The sequence below is a fragment of the Panthera pardus genome, unplaced genomic scaffold (assembly GCF_024362965.1).
Source record: "Panthera pardus isolate Hobbes unplaced genomic scaffold, ASM2436296v1 HiC_scaffold_21, whole genome shotgun sequence".
Taxonomy (NCBI): Eukaryota; Metazoa; Chordata; class Mammalia; order Carnivora; family Felidae; genus Panthera; species Panthera pardus.
In genome coordinates this window covers 26,742,371-26,765,218 of record NW_026526777.1, presented here as the reverse complement: position 1 = coordinate 26,765,218, position 22,848 = coordinate 26,742,371, and the positions used below count along the sequence as shown (strand labels likewise).

Below are 22,848 nucleotides of genomic sequence, written 5' to 3'. Positions count from 1 at the left end.
GTCTCCCTCCCTCTTTCTCCTCTGAGGCTGTGGAGTCGCCTCGCAGCAGCGAGCTGCGAGCGCCCAGCTCCCAGTCCCGGCTTGAACTGAACTGTGCAAGTGGCGGGTCCTGGAACCCCGGCCCGGGAGCGGCGAGCCCAGGTCTGAGCCCGGGCCCAGCGGCCAGCCGCCGAGAGGCCCTGGTTCGGGACCGAGCCCGGGCGCAGAGCGGGAGAGCCGGAGAGCCGGGCGGGCGGGCCGGCGCAGCGTCCCGGCGAGTCAGGGAGCAGGACCGCGGAAGGCAGGGAGACGGCCGCGAGCAGAGGGCAGAGGGCAGAGTGCAGAGAGAGGCCTGGCTCGGCGGAGGGCGCCGCCCGGCCGGAACCGAGCTCTCCGCCCGGGACGGCGGCCCGCGGTGGGGCGCGGACCCAGGGTGGCCACGAGTCCGGAGCGACTCCCCGGCCCACGGCGGGGGGCGTGCCTCCTCCCAGCCCGGCCGCCCCAGCCCCGCGCGCCGGTCAGCTGCGTCGCCGGGGCATGTGAGCGGGAAGCCCAGGCTGCCAGCCGCGAGGACCCGTTCGGAGGAGGAGCAGGAGCGCGGAGCCCCGAGCCCGGCGCCTGGCCGAGTAGTAAGTGCGCCCCCTCCGCGCCCGCAGCACGCCGCTGCGCCCCTCTCCCCAGGCCTCCGAAGTTTGACACTCGCGCCCCCGCGTTTCTGGGCACACGTCGGCTCTCGTCTCTGCGAGTTTCCATCTTTTGCAAAGTTTTTCGAGAAGGAACGGACCCCCACCTACCCCCAGCAACGCCGGCCAGTGGCGGCTCCTCTCGAGCAGACCCGGGTCCCTGTGCAGGGGGTGGGGGGGGGGGGGGAGGCAGCCTGGTAAGGCCGTTGGAGGGGGGGGGGGGGGAGCTGTGTGGGAGGGGGACCGTGCGCACCACGCTTAGCCAGCCTTGGGGTGCCCGCCCCCCCCACCTCGCCGACCGGCCGGGGGCACGGGCACTGGGGCTTTCTCACCAGCCTGTCTAGGCGCCCAGTTCAAGGATTTCCCAGAGGGAAGCTGAGGCGACCTGTGCGCGCCCCGCGTGGGGCTCGGGAGCGGGCGCCCAGAGGCAGATCCACCCCCGCCCTGGTTGGTGCGGTGCGTGGGGCCGGCCACGCAGTCCTTCCCACCCCTCAGGTTCGCACCCCAGCGGACCCGCCGGGCGCTGCATCCTGTTTGTTTTCTGCTCCGGCCGCTCCTGTTTCACCCCTTCCCACCTCCCACCCTGGCCTCCTTCTTCCCACCCCCCACCTCCCGCCTTTGCTGTCGGAGGTGAATCTCCGCATCCTGATTTCCCCGCAAAGCGAATCTTGCTTGGGGGGAGGGAGGCGGGGATGTGGGGAGGGGGCCCGTCGCTCTGTTCCCAGCGGCTCGCCATTGTTTTCCCACCCCGCGCGTTCCGTACGTAAACACACACACACACACACACACACACACACACACACACACACACACGTGCGCGCCGGCGGCTGTGACACACGCACACACTAGCGGGCGCGCCCACACACACGTGTGTGTGTGTGTACGCGCGTGTGCGCGCGCGCCGGCTGCTGCGAGTCCCCGGACGCGCAGGAATCGCCCGCGGGATTTTCCCAGCCGCCCGCCTGGCCTTGCAGGCTGGAGGAGCTCCATGACTTCTCTGGGGCTGGGGAGGGCGAGAGACGTGGGGGCTGTCGGAGAGTCCCGGGCGGGGCCGCGAGCCGGGCCTGGGCGGGAAGTGAATTTTGAACTTCAGCCCTGGACCTTTCCGGGAGGACCCCGAGCGCACGAGCGGCGGCTCCCGCCCCGGGAGGGCCGACGGCAGCTGCAAGGACTCCAGCGGCGCTCTTGGCTGCCACCTCCGTGACAGGGGCTAGGAGGAAGCCGAGGAGTTTTCCTGGGAAGTTCGCTGTGACTCTGTGGGAATTTCCGGGCAGGGCGCCTCGGCGCTGGCGAAGGGGTCTGGCCAAAGCCAGGGGAGATGCTGCGGTTCTGGGCGGAGTTTCGAGATCCGGGTTTCCAGAGTGCTCCCTTAGGAAGTGGTGCTCCAGATGCTGGGTTGAGCACACTTTGGTTTGAATTCCTCTCCGACGGGCAGCATGAGCTCAGGCGAGTCCTTTAACTTTTACAGAATTTCCCCTCTGCAGAATGGGCAGAATTATGCACACATCTTTGAAACTGGCCTCTAACAATCAATTAAGCGGTATCGGTTTGGAAGGCATGAACTCCAAAAGGATAGCCCTCCCCCCTCCAGGGGGCCACATACAGCTCAGTGGTTGAGTCAGGGGCTCTGGAGTTAGATGCTGGATCTTCGATCCTGCCACTGGCGACTTGATCTTGAGCAATTTAATCTTCCTGCTCTGTGCCTCAGTTTGTTCGTCTGAATCTCCTAGAACAGTACCTGGCAAGTAGTAAGTGCTGGAGAAATGTTAGCTATTGTTGCCATTATTACTTAACTGACCTTGTAAAGAAACCAGAAGGGCGTTTTGAGATTGTGCTCCTGTAATCAATTATAACAGCTGTCCACTTCTGGAAGGGAAGAAGCCTCCCACTTCTTTACTTCTCTGATTCTTCCTAGTGCTTGTCTAGTTGGGTCTTAAGTCTATTATCATCTCCCCTCATGCCCCCCCCCCCCAATTATTTCACAGTGTTTATGAAAAGCAGTTATTCCCTCCTTTTCCTCATTCTTAAAAATTAATCTTGGCCCACCTGCAGTCTTCTCTCCATGGAAATCAGGCCCCAGGAAGGAAGCGGCTGCACAAGGGTGTCCCCTGAGTATCCTGGCTTTGGCTGCCGGCACAGGATTGGATGTGCATTTGTGTCTCTGGAGCTGGGTGAATTTCTGGAGAGAGGAGCCCAGGTGTCTGGGGCCCTGGGGAGGGGTGGGGGAGGGGCGGGGGTGGGAGGGGTAGTCAGGTGGGATTGGGCTAGGCTGTTCCTGGGGGAGCTCTGCTCCCCGGGCAGCGTCTGAGTCACCTGCTGCTGGGGCTCACTTGGGAACCTGGTATATCCCAGCTGCCTGGGGGGATCGGAGGCGAAGTTTCATCTTCAACTTTGTACTTGCAGTTAGAGTATTTTCTAGCACTTTGGGTTGGTCACAGGCTCCTTGTCTGATTCTGGACTCTGCGAATGCACAGCACCAGTAAGGGATGAGCTGGGTGACAGGAGGGAAGGGCGGGTGGATGCCACCTCGGACAATGGGCTCCTCTTTACTTTCTCTGATACCCTAGCCCCCACCCCGGGCATGGGGGGTGGTGGCCAGGTCGGTGCTTGGAGAGCCTGCTGGTGGGCTGGTTTTTCAGAGTCAGTACCTCAGTACCCCCCATTCATTCCTTCAACAGAAATTTGTTGAAAACCTGTTATGTGCCAGGCCCTGTGCTAGGCAGCGTGGCTTTAGGGGTGAGCAAGACAGGTAGTGTGCCTGTCCTCACGGAGCCTTCTTTCTGGTGGGAGGAAGCAGGCAATAAATAACTTGAAATAAGTAACCAAGACAACATTAGACCCTATGTGGCTTGGAAGAAATACAACAGGGTCATGTGCTAGAGAATGTCTGCCTGCGAGGAGAAAGGCAAGGGTGGCCCTGGATTGGAAGCCAGTGAAAGCCGCCCTGGGGGGAGGCTGGCTCAGCGGAGCCCTGAGGGATAAGGAGCCAGCGGGCTCAAAGACCTGAAGGAAGGATTCCAGGCTGAGGGAACAGCAAGTGAAAAATCCCTGAGGCCAGATCAGGTTTTGCAACAGCAGTGTGGCTGGAGGAGGAGAACTCAGAGGAAGACAAGATCCTGGTCACAGAGGAGCCTGGATTTTATGGCCAGGGCGATGGGAAGACATTGGAGAGTTTTAAGTCGGGGAGTGACACGATCTGATTTGTGATTTTAACAGCTTATTGAGTATAACAAGACACAGGTAATCAGAGTTGCCCCAGGGGAGGGAAATGAGGGCCGAGGGGTGGGATGAGATGGAGGAAAGATGGTGTTTTGGCTCTCGATCCTTTTGTCCTCTCGGAGTGTAGGACACCGATCAACTATACCGTACAAACCAAACCCCAAAAAGCATAGGTAAAAAAGAGTAGCTGATCATTTGGAAGATGTATATCATCAAAAGTGTAAGAAAACCTATATAAAGCTCTGTAGGACAAACCTACTTCTGCGCAGATAATTGTACGTATACACATGTACATCCTGCACACATACATAAAAAGATTCAAAGGCTGCCTCGAGATGTTTACAGAGCTAATTCCAGATGCGGAACAATGGGTGATTTTTATTTCCGTCATCTTCTGTTGATTCTTCCAATCTTCTACAATGGCCATGAATTACTCTTGTAAGTGGGGAAAAATGTAAAAGAGAGAGGTCGCTCCGGCTGCTAATAGAGGATAGTTTGGAGGGGAGCCGGAATGGAAGAGGCTTAACTAGGAGGCTGGATCGGAATCGAGGTGTGGGGGGGGGGGGGGGATTGGGGAAGGGTGGGCCAAGGGGAGATGGGTCTGGGGGTGGAGACAGCAGGTCTCACTAACTATTCTTTGCTCTTGCCCAGAGAGGGCATTCTATCCCCCAGCTCAGATGTCATGATCAGGAGTGTCGGGGTCAGTGGCGGTGAAGGGCGATTTCCAAAGCTGCCTTGGCTTGAGAAGCGTCTCACATTCCAGCTTCCTCCTCACCCCGTCGTTCCTTAGTGGGGAGAGCCCCGTTCTGAACATGCTGCTCCTCTCATAATGGGCAGATTTAGGGCCACGTGATGTGCCCGGGAAAGATTTAGAGCTGGGAGAGATGTTCATCACTGAACACCTCTGAGCCTCTGTTCTCCCATCTGTGAACTGGGACAATAACAGCAACAGTGCTTACCTCTGACAGCTCGGGAGGCTCACCTCTGGTTAAGCCTTCAGTGGCACTGCATGAATGGCATGGGCCTGGGGTGTGCTGTTGCCCGACACATGTTTGCTTGAGAGGCCTGTTCCTCCAGAGGATCTAACATTCCTGCCCTTGAGGAGCTGACATTCTACACGGGTTTACTCCTCTCTGGGGGTGCTTTGAGACTGGCCTTTATTGGGCAGCTCCCTGTAGGTTGCCAGGAAGCCTCTGGGAAAGAGTGGAATTCAAATGCCACCATGCCTGCGCGCCCCTCCCCCCAGCCACATTCAGAGGTAAAGGGGAGCCTTTGAAAAGGGCTCTGTGCTGGGAAGGCCCAGCCAGGCCCACAGTAAGTCGTGCTTTGAATGGGAATTATTTTTGTGCTCAGTGTTTGCTTAAGAGGCCTCGCTCCTGTCCAAACTCGCTGAAGTCCTCACCCTTTGCTAGTCCCCTTTCTGGAACCTGGCTATGTCAGCCAGGAAGGCTGTCACAAGGCCCGTGGAAGATTGCTTTCACCTTTCCTGTCATCTCCTCCCGGTCTCCTTGCTCCCAAGCAGGAAGGCATGCTCTGGATGGGGTCTTTGCTTGGGGTCACCTCCATTTTGGCTGCCTCTTCCTTGGAGTCCCCCTTCCAGCTCCTTGGGAAGCCTCGATTAGGAGATTTGTTACAGGCCAGTTCGGCAAGGCTGCCTCCGACCTCTGCTTGCTTCTCTGGTCGGGTGACTCTGTTTCTTTGCAAAATTCAAATACTCTTTCTGAGCAGCAGTGACATCGTGGTTTCTTCCTGAGCGTGGGTGCAGTGGAGTAGGGTGTCCAGTTGGGCCCGAGTGCCTGTTCTATCTCTTGGACCTAGCCAGAGACCCCTGAGGTCATTCCTGCCCAAGCCTGAGGGTGGTGAAGGCCCTTGGGGCTCCCCTAGGAAAAGGTTATTGTCTCCCCTGTGTGGCCCACAGCATAGAACCTCGAGGTTACCACCTGCTACTCCAGACATGTTCTTAGCTCTCCTGCCCCTCCTTTATTTAAGAGGACCCTCTGTTCCTGGGACCTGCCTCCCTTCCCCTCTGACCCACTAGGTGCTGTGGTGGGGCGGGGGCGGGGATTGGCGGGGGGGATCTAGAAGGACCCAGACATGGAACACTGACAGCGGTCAGACCTCCAAGAGGCCGTGTGGTGAGGAGGAAGTGTCTGGGGTTCCCCTACCTCCTCCCAAGGTCATCCGCAGGCAAATCCAAGACCTGGGCATGGCCCGGGATGTGCCGCCTGTGTGGCTCAGCATCCCAGCACTAAGTGTGCTCGTGGGAGTGAGCCAGGAGAGCAAGCAGCCGGGGCTGAGAGGTGTGCCCAAAGGTTGCCGTGTCCAGTCAGGAGTGTTTTCGGGGGGAGAGGTGTATATGGGCTGGTAGAGGAAGAGGTGCGGACAGTGTCTCCGGCTTCCACGTTTTTCCTAAAGAGCATCCTCTACCCAGGCCCTTTCGGTCTCTCTGGGAAGCCTGACACACCCTGTCAAACCTGCGTTCAGTTCCCTGGACACACACAGTCTTCGGACTCCCCCCCCACCCAGTACTCTAACATTTAAGCATCCCAGAGGATTGTGGCCAGGTTGAGAGTGGGGAGAGGTTTAGTGTTCCCCCCACATTGTCCCCTGTATCTTCTGGGGACATGTTGAGGGTAGGGTTTCAGTGTTTTGGTTTGAGAAGAGAACAAGAAGGGGCCCGCAGACCAGGCAGGAACACTCTGGCCACCCCCCACCCCCCCACCCCCCCCACTGGTCTGCTCCCTGCCAGGCCTGGAGCTCCCTGGGGGATCCGCCCCAGAGGAGGCCAGACTGTTCTCCTCCCCTCGGCCTTACCTCCCCCAGTCACCGCCCCCTGCTTGAATCAGAATGGAATGTGCAGCCTGTGGAACAGGATGGGGTGAAAACTAGTTCCCAGAGGGCCTTGGTCCAGGCCTTCTCCCATCCCCCCTCCAAGGGAGCGGGGGAACCTTGGGGCTGGGTCCTGCTCCGTGGCACGCTGGAGGCACCCCGCTGCCGATTCGATTCCAGGGGGGCTCAGGTCCCGCCATTTGAAGGATCCCCCCAGGGTGGGGAGAGGGCAGGTTGGCCATTCAGAGGGCAGGGGGCTAGCGGGCCAGGGGGGACCCATCCCAGCTGTAGGAGCTAGACCTCTCCCCTTTGCTGACTTCTTTTTTTTTTAATTATGGCTCATATTTTTATTCTTATGTCTGTGTTTCTGTAGTTTCCGAAAGTAGTCCCACAACGTGCGTTACCTTTGTAATCAGAGGGAGAAGGATTTAAAATATATCCAGAACCTGCCACACGCTGTAACAGAAAAGTAGTCAGTGTTTCTTCTCTGGAAGACACACGGGTTCCTGGCGGGAGGGGTAATAGTGGGAAAGTGGGAAGCAGCCTGAAGACTGGACCGGTGGTATCCTTTCAGGATGACAGGCGAGTGGGCCCATGCACCCCGGCCCATGCCCTCCTGTTGGCCCTGGCACCTGGCAGGAGGCAGCAAAGGAAGTAAATCTTGCCTTAAGCTGCCCTCACACTGACTCAAAAGAGTTAACTCTTGCCTGGCCCGCACAGGCTGAGCCAGGCAGGCCCTGTGCACTCCTCAGAGGGGAGAAAGAGGGGAGTTTTCTGACTGCGGGGTGTGAAGTTCTAGAAACCTGCCCCCAGCCCTGTTGAAGGAGCTGAAGTCATTCCTTTATCCTGGTGAGGCTTCGATGCCAGGCCTGTCCCCGGAGGGGTGGGTGCGGTGGGGAAGGAAGGGAGAATAAAAGGTTAGTGGGGAGGGGCTGGAAGGAGGCCTGGCTGCAGGTATGACTGGGTTCTCAGAGGCAGGTGGGGCGAGGGGAGTGGAGAATGAATAGGGAGCTGTTGAAAACAGAGGGAGTGGCCCCTCCAGCCCTTGCTGTTTCTCTGGCTGACCTGGCTCCCCCTTTTCCTGGCTGGTTGGCCAGGGCGCGTGAGCGTGTGTGTGTATGCGTGCGTGCATAGGCAACCCGGGTAGGGGTGCTGCATTCTAGACCCTGGTTAGCCCCTCTGGCCTCTGGGAGATCAGGAAGTGCCTCTGAGAGCCCCAGGGAGACCGGCCTCAAGAAGGAAAGGCGAGAATGGACTGTGAGGCCAAGGAGAGCCAGAGGGAGGCCCTCCTCTTGTCCCTCCTCTGTGACCTTCAGTATTCTCCAGGGCCTTAGGTTCCTGACAAACCCCAAAAGGATTGGGGTTTCAGTCCCATTCTTCCTGGGGAGGGGCAGGGCAGCGGGTAGCGCCCCTCCTTCCCTGCTTTCCTCTCTGTAAATTCAGTTGCCTCCTGCTATGTCCTTTTGAGCCTGGAACCACAGCCATACCCTCTCCCCGGGAGTGGAGGGTGTCTGGGAGTCTGGCCAGGATGAGGGGCTGGAGAAAAAGCAGAGTATGGAGGCAAAGGGTTAGTGGTGGAATCATGGGGACCCCTAGCTGGAGCTGGTGGGGCAGAGAGGGGGAGGCCCCTCTTAGTTGGGGTGAAGGTGCCCTAGCCAGGACACAGGCCAAAGAACAGAGGAAGGGGATCTGTGGCACATCTTGCCCGGAAAAGAGGTGTGGGTAGCAGGAGAACTTTCTCTTTGGTATCTGAGGACGTCAAGGGATGAGCTTGACTGCCATGTAGGTTGTGATAAGTATACAAGTCTGGGTGAATGGGGCTCTGAGGTACATGATGGCCTTACTGGAACTGGGCGGCACATCAGGGACCCGTGGTTTCCAGAATGTAAGTTCGCGTCTCTCCTGGCAGCTTTGCCTGGCCTCAGATCCATCCTCCTCATCATGACACCCCAAGTTTGGAGGTGATTTGGCTCTTTGGTACCCCTTTCTGGGCACTGATTGACTTGGAGTTTGGGGAACCAGAATTGAGGGGAGGGTCAGTTGTGAGCGGGGGTGTGCGTGGGGGGGGTGCGGTTTAGTGAGGGTCTGTGTAGCTACCACCCTCCTCGCAGAGCCCGAGTCCTGTTGGGACCTTTGGCCGTAGAAGCCAGGTGGCCATAGCAGCGAGGCACCTCCTGATTCCCGAGTCAAGGCTGGATGGATGTGGGAGCCCCAGGAGGGAAGGGGCAGGGAAGACTGAAGAGGGGGGTGCATAAGAGGAGAGGGGAGTTCCTGTCTGGCCCGACAGCAACCTCTACTGGACCCTTTTGCTGGCCTCCGACCCACAGGATCTTCCTTGAGTCCTTGCCCTCCTGTCTCCCTGTCTCATGCTCAAAACTCACCCATCCCTGTCCTTCAATATCTTGTTCTTTGATCTCTGAGGAGATAACCGGCTAAGCGGATTTACCAATCTAAGTTCGTGTGCTGGTGGGTAATTCTCGAAGCCTTTTAACTGGCCACAGGGCCTTATTAATCCAGGAGGTGACTGTCAGAGAGGGAACTTGGGGTGGAGGTGTAGTGGATGTTCGGGCCTGTGGGGGCCTGCTCCGTTCACGCAGCCACTCAGCGGGTCCGCGGGGAGTGCCTGCCTCACGGCTGTGCCCTACTACGCTGGGGCTAGGAGACCAGCACGGCCCTGTCCTACTTAGTGAGGAAGGGAAAGAGAAGGAAGTCATTGTCAGATACTGACTGACAAAGCGAGGGTGGGGAGGTGCAGGGCGGAGTGCTACAGGGGCACCCAGGAGGGCACTGCCATCAGAGTTGGGCAATCAGGGAAGGCTCCCTGTAAGAGGAAACCTAGAGACCTGGAGGGTGAGGAGGAGATCGCTTGGCAAGAACAACTCAGAAGAGAAGGTTGTAAGGACAGATCCCTTCTGGTCAACCAGGGGCCCTACCTGGCTCCCCAAGGGCATGGCAGCTGGTCCTGTCCCTTACCAGGGCCCGAGAGGGCATCAGGACTTTGGAGGGAGGGGGAGTGCTAGGCATTTGAAGACAGGGTGGCTAGAGGCTCCTGGAGCCCAGAGGCCTTGTTCTGCTCCGAGTTGTGTGTGTGTGGGGGGCTGAGTTGCGTGTGGGGGCTGCCCGTGGTGTGACGCTGCGGGTTTAGGCGGGACTCGGGTGTGTGGCCCAGGCGGTCGGGGATTGGAAGCCAAACTCTCTCCCAGGCCGCTGGGGCGGGAGAGGATTGCTGGGACCAACTGCAAATTAGCCAGGCTGGCGTTAAATGCCTTCGCCGCTTCTCTCCTTCTCTCCCGTCCCTCCCTGCCCTCCTGAAAATCAACAACTGTGTCAACAGCAGGGTGATTGTGCTTGGCCCGCAGCCCCCGGGGCTGCCAGGACCGGGCAGGTGCTGGCAGGGGCTGCCGGAGCCCCACGCTGGGAGCAGGCTGGGCCTGGCTGCCAGGGCTGTAGGATAAACAAGGCCGCACACAGCCCGGCCAGGAGGGAGGGAGGCCACAGGCAGGCAGGAGGGAGAACAGGTGTCTCAGGAGCTCTGCAGACACAAAGGGCCTCTTGTCTCCTCCTCCCTAGCCCCGGGGAGCAGCCCCCCTCCTCGGCTCTCAGGCCCAGCCAGAGACCAGTGGTCAGGTCAGCCAGGGGGTGCTGGCAGCGAGGAAAGGGCAGGTGCTGACCTCCACACTGCCCCTGCAACTTGCTTGTTTTTTCTTGCCGGAGGCAGAGGTAAAACCAGTCCGAACGAGGCGCCAGCCCCATGGGCAGGAGACTTGCCTCTGAACAGATCCGCTGGCCATGAGGCCTCTGTGGGTCTCAGTTTCCCACTGGAAAGACAGCAGGACCCCTCACCCCTGCTGGGACACTCAAGGAAGAAATGGATGGGAGATAGGAAAAGCACCTGGAGGTTTGGGGAAGAAAGCAGCGCTGGATGTCAGAAGGTGGGACCAGAAGTAGGGATATCCGGGGCCGAGGAATTTCAGGTGGGATTTGGAGCCGGAGGTGGCCGGGGTGAGGCAATACCTTCCTCCTTCTCTACCCTTTTATGCCACAAACCTTTACTGAACACCTAGCATGTGCCAGGCACTGCATTAGGGATGGGGAGGCAAGACAGTACCAGCCTGGGCAGGCAGACTCTGGAGCCAGACTGCCTGTGTGGTCTTGGGTAAGTAGCTTAACCTGTCTGAGTCTCAGTTTCCCCATCTGTAACGTGGGAGTGATAATAGGGGCTGCTGTGATTGTTACATGTGAAGAGGTGCTCAGTGTGGTATCTTGAATAGTAAGGGTTGTATTAGAGAAGGCTATTACTGTCCCTGTCCCTGGGGCTCGGAGCTAGCCGGAACCTGAATACATAATTGCAGTCCAGTCAAGGAGTAGAGACCAGGGATCTCAAAAGACTCTGGGATGCCCTGGAGGCGCCATCAACTTTTCTAGGGTTATTAGGGAATGATTTTTTTTTTAATGTTTATTATTTTTGAGAGAGAGACAGAGTGTGAGTGGAGGAGGGGCAGAGAGAGAGGGAGACACAGAATCCGAAGCAGGTTCCAGGCTCTGAGCTGTCAGCACAGCCCCGACAGGGAGCTTGAACTCACGAACTGTGAGATCATGACCTTAGCTGAAGTCAGATGGTCAACCGATTGACCCACTCAGGCACCCCGGGAATGATTTTTAATTTTTTAAATTTTTTTAACTTACATCCAAATTACTTAGCACATAGTGTAACAATGATTTCAGGAGTAGATTCCTCAGCGCTCCTGACCCATTTAGCCCATCACCCCTCCCACAACCCCCTCCAGCAACCCTCAGTTTGTTCTCCATATTTAAGAGTCTCTTCTGTTTTGTCCCCCTCCCTGTTTTTATATCATTTTTGCTTCCCTTCCCTTATGTGCATCTGTTTTGTCTCTTAAAGTCCTCCTATGGGTGAAGTCATATGATGTTTGTCTTTCTCTGACTGACTAATTTCACTCAGCATAATACCCTCCAGTTCCATCCACGTCGTTGCAAATGGCAAGGTTTCATTCTTTTTGATTGCCGAGTAATACTCCACTGCATATCTATACCACATCTTCTTTATCCATTCATCCACCGACGGACATTTGGGCTCTTTCCATACTTTGGCTATTGTGGATAGTGCTGCTATCAACATGGGGGTGCATGTGTCCCTTTGAAACAGCACACCTGTATCCCTTGGATAAATACCCCAGGAATGGTTTTTAAAGAAAGGGCAGCATTTGAGCTGGGCTTTGAGTGAGGTGTAGGAGTTTTCTGGTCAAGAATGTACGAAGGGCGTTCTAGGCAGGGGCAGAGCCAGAGCCCCGTGGCTTGTGAAAGTACACGCCTGCATTACAGGATGGTGAGGATGACTGGGGTGGGTCCGGGGTGGCCTGGGTCAGACTGAAAAAAGGGCCTGCATGGCCGGTGAAGTTCGGGTTCATCCCTAGCTTGCTCCAGGGTTGGGTGCCAATTTTGGTCATCATTTTGTACCTTTCTTCTTCCTCCTCTCCACGCCGATACATTGTGAATAACTCAGTCTCGCTCTGGAATAGTCTTCATTTTAGGAGAAGGATAATTCAATGAAAACACCCTGGAGCTGTGTAGTCAGAAACTTCTGGATTTGCAGCTTTTGGATTTTGAGTCTCCATATTGGGCATTTTGCCTAATTTCTTTTTCTTTTTCTTTTTTTATTTTTAACATTTATTCATTTTTGAGAGACAGAGGCAGAGCGTGAGTGGGGGGGGGGGGGGGGGCAGAGAGAGGGAGGCACAGAATCCAAAGCAGGCTCCAGGCTCTGAGCTGTTAACATAGAACCAGATGTGGGCTCGAACCCACGAACTGCGAGATGGTGACCTGAGCCGAAGTCAGACACTTAACTGACTGAGCCACCCAGGTGCCCCTTGCCTAGTTTCTTTGAGCTGCGTTTTTCTTATCCATATAATGGGGCCATGGTGTCTCCCCTGTGGCAACTTATTGTGAGGATTCTAGAAAAAGGTGTGCCATGGGCTGATGCACAGCAATTGCACAGTAAAGGGAACTGTCGGGATTATTCTCTGTCTTGTCCATGTCATAAGCCTTTTTGGAACTTGGTTTCCATTATCTGTCTCATGGAAATGGTGGTCTGTCTTCTTCCCATCATTGTCAAGTTGGAAATGGCCAGGCTGCCCCTTTCCTGGGCAGGTCAGTCAGGCCGGGAGGCCCAGGATCCGAAGGACCAGCGGTGGCCTTCCTGGGGCACCGTCTAGACCTGCCAGACTGAAGGGGGGACTGGCTGACCCCAGAATTGTAGCCGGTGTGCCCAGCCCAGCTGTCGCTCCCTGCGCATCAGGCACTGGGGCCCCTGTCCTGCCTTTCTTTCCTACGGGGGTGAAACCCTCCGGGAGCCGCTAACATCTTCCTCTGACTGCTGTGCTGGTGTTTGAGGGTCAGTGGGCAGCTGGGGCCGAGGCCCTGGTCCAGCCTGCGTGCCCTCAGGCTTGTCCCTTCATCTCTTGGGGCCTCACTTTCCCCATCTGCAATTTGGCAAGGGTGGTTTTGACCCCTCCTAGGAGAAGACAAGAATGCTGTGATGCTGTGACCGTAGAGTCAGATGAGGGCAATGACGGCCACCCTGGTAATGTTTGCTGCAGTTTCAAATCCAGATGTGGAGTCAGACACTTTGTCACAGTCCGGCATCTGCCGTCTCCACCGTGGGCCTCTTTCCGGGCGGCTTGTCTTCGGGTGCCTGAGAAACCCTGTGAGTCAGGGAGGGCAGAGGGTATCTGACCCCTCATTTTGTGGATGAGGACTCTGGGATTCAGAGACGGAGACGCCTCCGAGTGGCGGGGCTTCCTAGTCCCATGCCGGCAGGGACAAGGCTGGTCTGTGTGGCATGTCTGACCCCGTGCAGACCAAGGGGAAACCCACTCTGGGATCTGGCCGCAGAACCCTCTGGCCTCCTGCCACTGGTTTTGAGCAATTGGTGATGGGAAGGGTTGAGGCGTTGACAACTGGAGCCCAAGGGGTCTCCTGACAGTCCCATGGAGCCCATCCCGAGACTAGATCGGGAAGGATGTTCACCTTGGCTGAGGCTGCCCTTCTCCCCCTTTCCTCCCTCACCTGCCAGCTTGACTGTGCCCGGTGTGGGCACGGCCCTGTTGTCTCTAAATCCTCTGCACGCCTGTTTTCTCAGGTGGTTGCAAGGTGAGGGGAGGCTAAAGAGGGAAGCCGGACTGAGGGACAAAGCTCTGGAATGTCCCGGTGAGGTGGTCAGGTAGCTTTCTAGGTGCCTTGCAGACTGCCTGAGTAAGAGCAGGGCAGAGAGAGCAGCAGTGACAAGTGGGTTTGTCCAAGGGCCACGTACATATTTACGTGCAATTTGCATATAACCTATACCCTGAACACAATTTTTATAATCTATCCCTGGGAACATTCAGATTTGTCTTCTACTATTGTTCTTTCCAAAGATGGCGGCTTCTGGCTTTGACTCCTCTCTTTGCCTCCCCACTCCTGTCCCATTTCCCCCCAGATGGCTCTTGCACAGGGTAGGTGACTGGGAACAGAGTCCGGCTATGGGTGTGAGCCCAAGAGGGCTGGGCCAGCCTCAGCACCACTGTTCTTTAGCACCACCCACGCCCCCACTGCTCCCTGGCGGCCACCTGTCATCTGTGAATGGGGATTGGGGCACCCCCGGCAGCCACCTCTCCTCTGTGAATGGGGATTGGGGTACCATCCTACCTGGTGCACAGTGCTTGGCGCTTAGTAGATGCTCAGCGAATCTAAGGATAAAGTGAAGTTAGAGATGAGGGGACAGACACAAGGAAACAAAGACATTCACAGAAGAGCCTCCTCTGGGCCTGGCTTTTGTGCCTGTGAGGGGCAAGGCTGGGGGGGGGGTGGGGGTGGGGAGACTGATCCCTTGGGAGTCCTGGGGAGGGGAGGAGTTGATTTCCCACTCCGTGGCCAAAGGAGGCATTTCTTTCTCTTCTTGGCCTTGCAGGAAGCAGTGTTGGGGATGAGAGGAGCAGAAAGGAAGGGCCAAGCCTTCTATTATTTTGTTTTTCAGATTGGGAATCTGTTATTAGCAACTTAAGACGCCCAGGTCTCTAGCCAAGCACATTCTGTTCTCCAGTCTTCTTGGGGGAAGACTCTTAGGGGCCACGGCGGGGGCTAAACGGGAAAGGGGAGCAGGTCAACAATTTATGAGGGACTGTGTGGTGTCCTGGCCTGTGCTAGGGAATAACTTTAGCATGGGGCCAACTTGAGCCCAGCCCCGTGTGGGGAGAAGCCCTTCTGGATGGCACGGCATCCCCATGTGATCCCTAATGGCTCTTGTACCTGGGGTGAGTGGGCTTCCCTCCCTCGTGCATGCTCCCCGGGCCTTGGGCTCCAGATTTCTCCCTGTGAAGTGGGGTCAGGGCTGTGATGCTCGGAACAGAGCCACCGTAGAGTTTCTCAAGAGAGCAGATCTGGGAAGACACCTACAAGGGAAGAAGAGTGTGTGAGCAGATCCCGGAAGAGGGCGAGCGGGCAAAATGGCCGCCCCTGTGGAAAGAACGGCGCACAAGCAAAACAACCCCCTTTCTGCAAAAGTGCTGAGCGGATGGAATTGAGCTTGGCGACCACGAGATCGGGCCACAGATAGAGCTCTGTGGGTGCCTGGGCTTTGTGGTGCAGGTTGTTGTGGGGGGTCCTGGAAGATGATGCAGAGGGCAGGAACAGTGCCCGTGGCGCCTTCTCCCCCGGGCTGGCCTCCACGACCCCCTGGACTCATCACCGGTCCCTATTCCTGGAAGCAAGTCCCCTTCCTGTGTCCACTCACGTAAGTCGACTTCATTGACTTCTCCTCAGTCTCCTCCCAACTGGCTTTGACGAGAAATAGCCGCATTGGCCGTTCTTCAAAGGGTCAGCGTCCTCCAGGCATCCCTGGTGCCAAAGGGCAGAGAACCCTGCAGTGGCGGGGGAGCTTCTTAGAGTCAGGGACAGTGGTGCCGGATGCCCTCACCTCTGCCTCATGGCCGGGAGGAGCCCAGGCCGCTTTGGAGAGAGCAAACCACTCAAGTGAGTTACTTGCATCCCAACCGGGTGCTTGGTTGGTGCCCTTGGGTGGTTGGATCAAGGGCAGATTTGCTGGGAGGATCGAAGCTTCTGTGGGACTGTGGAAAGAGCCGGGGCTGAGAATGTGTGCATGGGGGGTGTTGGGGGAAAGGGGTGTTGGGCGGTGAGAGAACGGGCCTGGTTTCTAGCTGTGAGATTTGGAATATTATTATTTTCCTCACACAGCTGATGGCCACTCAGTCCCCAGATGGGTTACTTGTCCTGTGTTCTCTGAGTTGGCATCCTCTTCCTCAGCTAGCTCAAGGCTCTTTCCAGGGGTTCATGAAAGGATGAATTACAAGATCCGATTTCTTGTAGTTACGTTCAGTAAGTGTGTATAGAGCTCGTACTCTGGGTCCGCTACTGGGCTTGGGGTTCATTAGCCACCCCTGGGTCCTGCTAAGATGACTGCTAGTGGGGCACCTCTGTGCCAGGAGCTTTAAGGAGCAATGGTGGCTGAGCTACCAGCCCTGAGCCTTGCACAGTAGGAAAAAGGGGCATTAGCTTAGATTGCAGTTAGGAAAAGACCACCAAGGTCAGAGCAGGTCAATGGGGAACCAGAGAGTGTTTTCAGAGAACTTTTAGAATGGCTAGCTCATTCATTCAGACTGAAACTTCTCTCATTGTTCTATGAAAAATTCCAACAGAACCCTGTTCTTTTCCTTTCCATTCAAAGACATTTTTGCTGCCTCACATCATGGTGAACCATCTGGTAATTGAGACAACTTTCGCTTCCCTGCCAGGGCTAGTGGGCTCCCAGGGTGTGGGGCTGGCAGTCCTGGAGGAGTGAGGGGGGAGGGATATTGCGTTTCCCTGTCTGCCCGGACCCATGCCGCCCTCGGCTTTGGTCCTGCCAGGGCCCAAGTAAGTACGGATGGCCAACTTTCCTGGGAAAGCCAGCGGGTGCCATTTCTTGACAAATGGGCAAATTTACGTTGTACAGGATTGAGAATTATTAATCTCTAGATGCCTTTTTTTTTTACGTGTTTATTTATTTATTTATTTATATTTATTTAGAGAGTGGGGGAGGGACAGAGAGAGAGGGAGAGAGAGAATTCCATGCAGGCTCCTCGCTGTCAGCCCTGAGCCTGACAGGGGGCTCCATGCCACAAACCGTGAGATCTTGACCTGAGCCACAGTCGAGTCGGCCACTTAACCGACTGAGCCACCCAGGCGCCCCCGGGGTGTGATGTATTTTTGAACAAATATGATACTCGGGGAATGGATAAGTGTTACCAAGCCCTCATGATGTGAGGGAATCAGGTGAAGTGGGGGGGAGAGGAGACCAGACTGTGCCCACAGGGAGGCTGACATCTGTCTGGGGAGGTGAGGCAGAACCCTAGGCAACAGAGCTACGCCACAGGAGCAACCCGGTTCAGCCGAGTTGGCCGGGGCGCCAGGACTGATGGAGCCCTTTTCCACCTCCACAGCCTTCAGTTGGAAGGCTGGGTCCCCGGGGGAGTCAGAAAGACCCAGGTTTGAGGGCTGGCTCTGCTGCTTCAGAGCTGTGTGATTTCCGGTAAAATACTAGAATGTTCTTAGAGCCTGGTTTTCTCACCTACAAAGTGGGAAGAGAATAAAATACCTACTTCACAAGGTGAAAAGGATTCCATGAAGTGATGTACATATTACGGGGCCAGTTTGGTTCTGCACCTGGCTTGGTATAGGGCCAGTTTGGAGAAGGTTCTGGTGAGTGGAAGCTGCTACTCATGGTAGCCAATGAGGCGGTGCTTGTTGGGGCTTGTGCTGCGGTGGGAGAGGTGCGGCTTTCCCGGCCCGCCTGGATGTGCCGACAGCCCTCCCTTGGGTCTCCCTTGGGTCTTGGCCTCTGGGATCTGGGAAAGGGAGAGGAGCACCTCTCCAGAGGGGCGGGGCGGGGGTGTGGGGGGAGATGGGGTGTTGGCTCTGACACCTCCCTCAGCCTTCCAGAGTTTTCCTTCTTCACATGCCACAGGCAGAGGCGCTCGCCGCAAAGCCCTCAACTGTAAAATGCTGCTGCGTTGGAAGGATTGCTTGTGTGTTAGAAGGATTCAGTTAAAAGGACTGATTAGGTGGAAAGTGTTCAGAGCAGCGTCCAGCGGGCGGGAATCTTATCCAGGTGTTTGCTGCGGTTTGTGTTGCTGCGGTCATTCTGTTACCAGCGTGACCCATTCACTCCAAGAAGCAGGGGTGAGAGTGGCCGCCCCAAGTGTTCCAGAAGCTTGGAGCAGGGGCTGGGCGTGGGCTCCCGTGTGTGGACCCCGCCATGCTGGTGCTGGGGAGCAGCCCAGGAAAGCGAATGAACTTGTTTGTCACGCACTTGTGCAGACGGGGCGTTGCCGGGTGTGACAGAAATGACCGTCCGGCCCTGAACATCTTTGTCCTTTGCCCAGTGTCGTCCCTTAAACTGGTCACTAAGGGCGGGGGCGGGGGTAGGATAGATTGTTGTAAAACCTATGAAATTCACATGCAGTTGGGAGTGCTTTGAGGCATGAAACCAGCAGGTTCGCAAAACCCAGCTGCCAGTGAGTTGTAACGATTCATGGTAATAAACAGCCTTTAACCAACCTTTGGACTCCGGGCAGCTCAGGAGCTGTCGGCAAGGACCTGGCAGGAGGTGGAGGCTGCCCCTCGGCACCCAGCCCTCCCGGTGGAGAGGGTTCATCGGGCTTGGCTGGCCTGTGAGAAGCAGCCTCTTCTCCAGGTCCCTTGTGCTCTGGTTTTGGACTTGGAGTCAAGCAGATCTGAAATAGGATTCTGCCTCCATCCCTTGGCTTCAGGTGCCTCGTCTGTAAAATGGGTCTTGTTGCTGCTGAAAATATCTGTGAAGTGCTCAGCTTGTTGTGATCACTCAGTAGGTGCCGTGGCGATCTTTCTGCCGATTTGGGCGGCAGCCTGAAGGTGGAAACCAGGGGCTTGGTGGCTCTTGTGTTTCCACCGCATCCAAAGACCTTGGAGCCCTTTCCCACTTAAAATTTTATCTCTGGGAGAAGTAATAATTCACTCCCTGTGCAAATGCAAGATCGGAGACCTTGGAGGTCGGGTGATGCCTCCTGGGCCCCACGGTGAATTAAAGGCATCCAGATCCCTTTCCCTGGTATGGAGCTTTATAAACCATCAAGCATATGAAGTGCTTTGACATTTTTAAAAAATCACTGTGCTGAGGCTTCTAGCAATCTGGTATTTTGACCCCCAATGTACAGATAAGAAAACTGAGGCTGAGAATTAGGGCTTGCTCAGGACTGCATACTGAGTTTGTTTCAGAACTTGGGGCTCAAACTCAGAACTTCTGCTTCCACATCCAGTGCTGTTTCCAGAGCAGACTCAGAATTCTCACCCGGGCCTGTGTGGACCCCGTCTGCAATTATTTTTCCCTCCTTTCAGGTAGTTCTGTTAGGGTGGATAGTCATGCGCTGGCAGGGAGAGGGTTAAATTCTCTAAGCGCCAGAGCTGGTTTTGAGCTAGGCGCGCCTGCAGTGACCCCAGCGTTGACCCCCACCCCCACCCTATCTCCCGGGTCAGGGCAGCAGGCTGTGGGGGAAGGGAAACAGAGTGGCTCTAATGGTCCAGTGGGGGCAGAGGAAGGGCTTGGGGAGGCAGGGGCAGGGAGGAGAAGCTCCTCTCCCACCCTCTTTGGACAAAGATGGACAAAGATGCCAGTGACCTTTTGGTTTCCATAGAAAGTGCTTAAGGGTCCCTTGTGGTAGACCGCCGTCTGCCTGGCCACAGAGCACAGGCAGCTCTTAGAGATACTGGGACCCTGTGATGTGTTCTTGCTTAAGTGGAAACTGGGGCAACCTTACGAGTAAAGGCACCGCTGACAGAAAATGGAAATAGCAAATGAATCTTAGGGCTGGATGGGACTTTGGTCCCAGTCTGCCATTCATCGAGGAGGAAAAGGACAATTCGGGTGGCCCTCGGAAGCCAGCATCTGTGGAATAAGTGGATGAGTCCCTGATCGTTTCCCTTCTCTCCCAGGTCCGTCTGTCCCATCCTCCACCCTGTCCCCTGCCTGTTAGCTCAGACCTTCTGGTTTGGAGCTTCCATTTGGACCACTGTCGCTATGTATTCTCCTCACGGACTTTGAGAGAGGCCCAGAGCAGTAGGATGCCTGGCCCCGGTGTGCACAGCAAGTTGGGGCAGGTCTGTTCTGGAAACTAGGTGTCAGCCCAGTGCTTTCCTTGAAACTGCCACCCTAAGAAGGACATCGGAGAAAAGGAGTTCCAGGAAGGCCAAGGAACCGACTATAAGGGAACCTAATCTCTTCTTCTCTCTCCCTCTTCGTGCCCCCAGATCCCTTTCCCTCCCTGCTGAGGAATCCCAAATACACCTGTCTCTGCATGGCAGGTGGAAGCCTTTAATTGTTCCTAGAGGCGAGGGAAGCATGGAGGGGACAGCCTTCTAGCTGGTGGGGCAGGTCTGGCACTGTCTGGCTCTGGCCTTTTCTAGACACTTCAATTAGTGATGTTAATTATGGCTTTGTGAGCATGGGGTTCTCCAAAGGTAGCCAGTCTCCAGCCCGCCGCTCTCCCTGATGCCCGTCTGACATTGGTCCCCAGTCTGTGAGGCCGTGTTTGTGCTCTTGCCTCTGCCCATCTGCAAGATTAAAGGTGCCATGAAAGTGTAAATAAATTATTAGCAGCTTCATGGTCTCCGTCTTTTTTTTTTTTTAATGTTTGTTTATTTTTTAGAGAGAGACACACAGAGCACAAGCAGGGGGAGGGGCAGAGAGAGAGAGGGAGACACAGAATCTGAAGGAGGCTCCAGGCTCTGAGCCGTCAGCACAGAGCCCTACACGGGGCTCAAACTCACAGACTGTGAGATCATGACCTGAGCCCAAGCGGGATGCTCAACCGACTGAGCCAGCCAGGCGCCCCATTATTTTAACCGTTTCTGATTATACAGTTTGGGGGCAGCGAGTACATTTCACGTTGTGTAATCATCACCAACCATCTCCAGAATTTTGCGTCCTCCTGAACTGAAATTTGTACCCAGTGAACAACTCCCCCTTCCCCCTCTCCTTGCCCTTGGTAACCTCTATTTTACTTTCTGTCTCTATGAATTTAACTATTCCTACCTCATATAAGCAGAACCAAATATTAGTCCTTTTGTGTCTAGCTTATTTCCCTTAGCATAATGTTTTCAAGGCTCATCCACATTGTAGCGGGTGTCAGAATTACCTTCCTTTTAAGGCTGATAACAGTCTGTTTTATTATATACATATATTATACACACACACACACACCACATTTCGTCTGTTCAGCCTTCCATAGACACTTGGGTTGTTTTTCCACCTTTTGGATGTTGTGAGTAATGCTGTGATGAGCGTGGGTGTACAATATTTCTTCATGGACCCTGCTTTCACATCTTTTGGGTGTATCTTTTGGGTATATTCCAGAAGTGAAATTGCTGGATGGATATGGTTCTGTTTAATTGGAGGGTGGGGGGGTTCTGCCATATTGTTTTCCACAGCGGCCACACCATTTTACATCCCCATCAACAACTGCCCACATTCTTGCCAATACTTCTTTAAAAAAAAAAAAAAATCCATTGGGGCGCCTGGGTGGCTCAGTCAGTTGAGCGTCTGACTCTTGGTTTTGGCTCAAGTCGTGATCTCGCAACTTGTGAGTTCGAGCCCCACGTCGGGCTCTGCGCTGACAATGCAGAGCCTGCTTGGGATTCCCGTCTCATTCCCTCTCTCTCTCTGGCCCTTCCCTGCTCGCACGCGCTCTCTCTCTGTCTCTCTCAAAAATAAATAAACATTAAAAAAAAAATAGAAAAATAATCCATCCTAGTGGGTGTAAAGTGGTATCTCATGGTAGTTCTCCATCTTTTTTGGGGAAGTCAAGGCCCTGAGAAATGCTGCGGCAGGCCTTCCCCAAAGTCAAAGCCGTCAGACCCTGGGCCCGAGCTTCCGGGCCCCCATCTTTCCACCCTCCATCTTGTACTCCCTTTGCTACTCTGTCCCCAGCCTATCAGGAGGGGGCAGGTGACGTCCTTCCGCTGCCTTGCCCTGTCCGTCCTCAGATTGTCAGGGTGCTCTCCTTCCCATCTGTCGCGGGAGCCGAATGGCCGTGACCCACCAGAGGTGTCCAGGGAGTGGGTGACTTTGAGGGCGGAGAGGTTTAACAGAAAATTTCAAGAGTTGATCCATTTCAACCCTGTGCTTTGGTTAAAAAGAAATTGTGATGCAGCCATAGAGGGGAGGATGTGCAAACATTACAGTCGACTTTGTAAAGAATTAAAAAAAAATTTTTTTTCAGTAATTTCTGATGTTTTAGGAACATGAAGACTCCCCCTGATAGACTGTTTTTTATTTTTTAAGTGTATTTATTTTGAGAGAGAGAGAGAGAGAGAGCGCGCACGCAATTTGGGGAGGGGCAGAGAGAAAGGGAGACAGAGAATCCCAAGCAGGCTCCCCACTGTTCGCGCAGAGCCTGATGTGGACTCTTACGAACCACGCGATCATAACCTGAGCCAAAATCTAGAGTTGGATGCTTAACCGACTGAGCCATCCAGGCGCCCCATGACAGACTATTAAGTGAGGGGAAAAGTAGTATAAAACTTGCTTATGAGCTCAATAGGGGAAAAGAATACTGCATAGAAAAAAAGATTTGATGGAAACCTGCCAAATTCTGTTCAGTGGCCACCTCCAGATTGGTGGGAAATGGGTGACTTTCAAATTTCTCTGTTACCCTAAATTTTGCAGATTTTCTACAATGAGCACATATCCTTTGTATTCAGGAAAAAGGATAAGAAAATAAGAATGAGTGCAACCATTCGTTAGGCATGTGTGTTGCAAGGGACTATGAAGCAGTCAGTTCTGCGCGATGCCGTTGAGCACGGCATGGGTGGGAAGCTAAGGCAGCAGGTGTGGAGGCGTGGGGACAGGTGGCACGGAAAGAAGGCCAGAAAACAAAGAAGCTGTAACCGGAAGGGAGGTTACACAGTAGCCCTGTGCCTTCCGGAATGCTGCCTCTCATGCACCCGGAAGATACCGTGGTAGGGACGCTGGCTTTGGATCGCTTTATCTCTGCAAGTGGTGTGACTATTCCCAGGACTGTTGAAAGAATTAAAAGAGCTCATCCCTAAACGTGAC

At 55.2% G+C, this 22,848-nt stretch overlaps 1 protein-coding gene across 2 annotated transcripts in view; it reads left to right on the top strand.

The window, feature by feature from the left end:
• Positions 1–8: 8 nt before the first annotated feature.
• The window catches only part of SOX13 (SRY-box transcription factor 13), a 47,112-nt gene continuing 24,272 nt past the window's right edge, over positions 9–22,848 (top strand). Inside the window, exon 1 of one of the 2 annotated variants that reach the window (XM_019432513.2) lies at positions 9–608. The gene's annotated coding sequence lies outside the window, so the exon portion shown is untranslated. The remainder of the gene's footprint in view (positions 609–22,848) is intronic. The other variant, XM_019432530.2, reaches the window with a different exon arrangement.